Source organism: Macrobrachium rosenbergii, chromosome 18, assembly GCF_040412425.1.
Source record: "Macrobrachium rosenbergii isolate ZJJX-2024 chromosome 18, ASM4041242v1, whole genome shotgun sequence".
NCBI lineage: Eukaryota > Metazoa > Arthropoda > Malacostraca > Decapoda > Palaemonidae > Macrobrachium > Macrobrachium rosenbergii.
The window spans coordinates 3,094,389-3,099,617 of NC_089758.1; the positions used below are offsets into that span (position 1 = coordinate 3,094,389).

At 34.0% G+C, this 5,229-nt stretch overlaps 1 long non-coding RNA gene across 1 annotated transcript; it reads left to right on the top strand.

The window, feature by feature from the left end:
• Positions 1-250: 250 nt before the first annotated feature.
• LOC136848037 (uncharacterized) lies at positions 251-4,608 on the top strand. Its single transcript, XR_010855915.1, has 3 exons — positions 251-498; positions 1,280-1,369; positions 4,248-4,608. It is a non-coding gene; the product is annotated as an uncharacterized lncRNA (long non-coding RNA).
• The last annotated feature ends 621 nt before the right edge of the window (positions 4,609-5,229 follow it).

The window sequence follows — 5,229 nt, forward strand, 5'->3', positions numbered from 1 at the left end:
TTGCTAAGAAGGAAGAGTAAATGACAAATCTCCATAATAATAATAATAATAATAATAATAATAATAATAATAATAATAATAACTACTGGGCCAACTACTGATACATAATTGGGGTAGTTGCTAAAAAGGAAGAGTGCCCGGCAACTCTCAATAATAATAATAATAATAATAATAATAATAATAATAATAATAATTTCTGTCGATTTTCTGATCACCGCCTTAAACTTCTTCCGTGGCGAAAGGGCGATAAAGTGGCGTCCCACAAACAGGCAGTTGCAGCGGTCGTTGGCTGTTATCCTCAAGAACAGCTTGTTTCAGTGTTGTTGAGTCTCCAGCTTGGTAAGACAGGTTTCGTGGATACTAACTCGATTTACCCGTGTTTTAGCGTTCAGGATCTCGGCCGTGCTGTACTGAAGGATGGTTGGTTTCATTTTGGTTTTATATAAATTTATTCACAGCGATGATTCCATCTCTTACGGGCCTTTGTGCGTTATCAAAGTAAGGTGCTTCTTAAATTTTATAATTGTGTTTGTGTTTTGTATGTCATATTGTGAGTAGACTTTGCAAGATGTTAGGCGTGCTTCAAGGTTTGGTGGGTTGGCGAGTGGATACTGTTGGCGGTTTTGAGTTTTATATTTCTCAAATATTTAGATTTTTGGTGCTTGAGCTATGACATAGAGCTGTCGTATGAAAGTTTTCCGTGCGCGGGTTTTGTATCTTCAAATATTGGTATTTTCGATCCTTTGTTGTAAACTCCCACAATGACTTCAAATGTTGGTGTTAGGTATTGTAGATTGCCTTTCAACATGGTATTTAAGACTTAGTTTCGAAGCTTATTTATTACTAAGCTGAACTAGATTGCTTTGAGTGGTAATTCTATGCACTTTGGTTTTATACTAGCAATCTTATGCAGTGCTACGGATATTTTCATTTTAACTTTATACTGCAATAGAGCAAGTCTTACGATGCAATAGGGCTTAAAGTTTCTTGAGGATTAGAGAGGCCTAACTCGACAATCATAGCCTTCCTAGTATGGGGTATGTTAAGTTGATTTAAACTTAATTATTGCAGGCGTAAGTGTTGTTAACTAGTAATAACGTTTATCAGTATTTATAATGCCTTGCTGGCTGCTTCTTGTCTTGGTATTTTAAAAACTTATCAGATGGCCAAGCTGATTGTAACCAATAGTCAATCTTTGGTTCTTTCCACTCGCTAAACTAAGGTATACTTGACTTAATTTAGAACATTTTGGACTTTAATATATATTTTCTTATTTCAGGTCAGGGTGCGTCGTTAAATAAGCGAGTCACAATGAGTTATTGATTTGTCTTAGATGTACCGATACCTTATGACTAAACAGGATTAATGGGTGAGTATATTTCTTGTTTTTTTTTTTTAGTTGAGTGACTGAGCAACCCCCCAAACATTTTTTAGCTTGGTTTTTCAGAATCAAAAGTTGTAAGTTTTCATTTTAAGTTTGGGCAATGTTTTAATGCGTTTGGTTTATTTTTTTTTTTACTTAAAACCTTAAGTTTTGAGAATCTTGAAAATTATTTTTATTTAAAATTTGCTGGGGTTAAAATTTAACTTTTCCAGCTCTGAACATTTAAAGAAATTTTAGGATTTCAGCTTCAGAACTGTTTTAAAGTATTTAATTTTTATTTTTGATTATTAGTTTAGTTTTATTGTTAGCATCAAAAGTTTAATGTGCGTGGAAGTTTAGTTTAATGTGCGTGGAAGTTTGTTAGTTTAATTTGCGTGGAAGTTTGTTAGTTTAATGTGCGTGGAAGTTTGTTAGTTTAATGTGCGTGGAAGTTTGTTAGTTTAATGTGCGTGGAAGTTTGTTAGTTTAATGTGCGTGGAAGTTTTAGTTTAATGTGCGTGGAAGGTAATTTTTGAAAGTGTAGAGTAAATCTAGTATTTTTTTTAGTGGATTTAAACATTTTTATATTTAAACTTTTGCCCTGTGTTTTTATCTTGCAATTTCAGATGTTTTTTAGAACTAAAGTTTAATTATTTATTTTGGAGCTTTAATGTGCGTGAAGTTTTTAGAATGTGCTGACAATTTTTAAAGCTTTAATTCGAGTTTGTTAGTTTAATGTGCTGCAAAAGTTAAAATTTTGCATCTAGTTTTAAAGTTGGAATCTAGTAAGTTTTTTTGTGGATCTAAACATTAAATTTAAATTTGGACAAATCTTTGCAATCTAAAGATGTTTTTAAATTTGGACAAAGTTTTGTGTCTAAAGTTAGTTTAAAATTTGAACAAAGTTTTTGTCTAAAGTAAGTTTTAAATTTTCGAACAAAGTTTTTTCAGCTGTCTAAAGTAAGTTTTAAATTTGAACAAAGTTTTGCGTCTAAAGTAAGTTTTAAATTTGAACAAAGTTTTGCGTCTAAAGTAAGTTTTAAATTTGAACAAAGTTTTGCGTCTAAAGTAAGTTTTAAATTTGAACAAAGTTTTGCGTCTAAAGTAAGTATTAAATTTGTACAAAGTTTTGCGTCTGAAGTAAGTTAGTTTTGAATTTGAACAAAGTTTTGCGTCTAAAGTTAGTTAGTTTTAAATTTGAATAAAGTTTTGCGTCTAAAGTAAGTTAGTTTTGAATTTGAATAAAGTTTTGCGTCTAAAGTAAGTTAGTTTTGAATTTGAATAAAGTTTTGCATCTAAAGTAAGTTAGTTTTGAATTTGAACAAAGTTTTGCGTCTAAAGTAAGTTTTGAATTTGAACAAAGTTTTTGCGTCTAAAGTAAGTTAGTTTTGAATTTGAACAAAGTTTTGCATCTAAAGTAAGTTAGTTTTGAATTTGAACAAAGTTTTGCGTATAAAGTAATTTAGTTTTGAATTTGAATAAAGTTTTGCATCTAAAGTAAGTTTTTTGAGTTTGAATAAAGTTTTGCGTCTAAAGTAAGTTTTGCGTCTACTTCCCAAGTCCACCTTTGCCGGGGTGGCTGTGCCGCCCGCCAGGCAAAGGTGGACTTGCATGTTGTGCATGGTGACTTGGTCACTGTGCACAACAGGAAGTTCGAAAACAAGCATGGTGACTTTGTCACCATGCACAACGGGGATTTCAAACCAACCAACCAACTTACTTAGGTTAGAACTGCAAGGTTGATAGTTTTCGTGTAGCTAGGACTTAATGGGAAGTTAGGTATGGAATTTGAAATATAGGGTAGGCTAGAATAGGGTGAAGAACGTGCTAATTTTGTATAGATGGAGGGGTTTGGATAAAGGAGGGTTTTGGAAAAGGTAATAAATGCTCAAATCTGTCTCTTAAGGGTGCTGGGAATAGAATGGTGTAAAAAATGCGATAGTCAGGCCTAGGGAGACATTTGACAGTGCAAGTTATTAATAGCGGAGGGTATTACAGTACTGAGCCCTTTGTTTGGTCTTGAGATGTAAGTTTGAATGTATAGTGGAGCTGAGAATAGGGTAGGGTAGCTCTGACATACTTTTAAAACTTAAAATTTCATTCCCACTAGTAAATAGGAACTAGACAGGTAATAGGTGGATCTTAACGATTTTCTAAGAGGCCTAGGTCTTAGGATGTTAAAAAATTTTTTTGACACTGATGTCGTGGACTAGTCAGGTATTCTAATAGGCTGGTTAATAGTGGAAATTGTAATTTAAATTTTTGCAGTCTTGATAACGTCGTTCCGTCAATGCCCTCAACACCCCCACCCTCCCCCTACTTACTCTTCAAGCAAAGCTTTCACGTTAGGAAACAGACTTTTGATTGTATTGCATATTTTCATTGACCCCTACCTTCATCCACCTTATTCCGAATTCCCCAAATTAATTTTTAGCCTCGTGGGGTTGTGCAGTTTCAGTTCCCTTAAGACTGCATAGTAAAGGACGAAAGTTGCCAGGTAGTAGTGTTTGCATTGCATGGCACCTTTCATAGTTATGTAGCACTGAAGTTAGATAAGGTTGTTTTTAGTGTAATATTGGTGCCCTACTAAATAATAATGGATGGCGCACTCTATCCTGTTGTCTTTTTGGGAGTTTGAAGGAACAATGGTGGTATTATATGGGATTGTTAATGTGAAAGTTGATGGCAGTTTGAAGTAACAATACTAATACATGGGTCTGTTAATGGGAACGTTTATTCATACGATATAGTATTAACTATAATAACCTTAGAATAGCTGCTGGGACTAACTGAACACGCTAATTTCACTTTAAGAGGGTAGGTTATGTCATGGAAACTTTTTAGTATATTCCAAAATCAAACAAACTACTTTTCTTATGCACAGGCTCTTGGTGTAGCTGAAGCAGACCATAACATCGACAGTAATACTAATGGAAAGCAACGCTTTTCGTTAAGACTGAATATCCTGTGAGGATTCGAAGCGCTCTGAATTCGGTTACCCAGACAACAAGGACTCAACTTGTAGAAACTATTAATGTCCTGTGACGGTTCGAAGCGCACTTAAATTCGGTTACCCTGATAACTAGAATTCGTAGGCGCTGTGCATATCCTGTGAGGATTAGAAGTGCTCTAAATTCTGTTACCCAGACAACTAGAACTTAGTAGATTCTGTTCTCTACCTACTATTCAGTTTTATAGTATTTACGTGTATGAAGACCAGCTTAATATACATGTCTGTAAACCTTTGTCCATTTCTTTTAATTAATCCCAAAATGTCATGTGATGGGGTAGACTTTGTAATACTCCTTGAAATATAAAAATGTCCTATGAAATAGAGAATGGTAGTTACTGATTGGTTGGTTAACAGAAGATGGGAAATTGATATGAGAAATGAAGTAACTGAAATAATGGTTTTTAATTCTGAAGAGATTCTAGTATATAATACCTCGGAATTTTGTTTACTTGCAGTAGTCTATGCAGATTTAAGCTTCTATTCAACAAAGTGATATTGTATTTTGACCCTTCTGATGACAGGAATAATTGATGTTTAAGATCATTCCTTATGATCTGGAGATCGCATTCAGCTGAACACTTGTAAAGGTGACTTGAGCGATAATAGTTGGAAGTGAAAATTCACTTTGACATGAGATACTGCCAAGAAAATATTTCAATGATCTTCCGGGGTTGAATTGAGTCCAAATTATAAGGGTTCTAATTAGTTTGTAAAGTTAAGCGGGCAGCAAATTTTCAATAATTGAGTAATTTGCCCCGGGAGTGGTTATTGCTTATGCCTATAAATTGTTGAAGTTACTGTGACTGTCGATGGTTACAACACAGGCTTTCTAAAGCGTTGGACTTTTATGTAT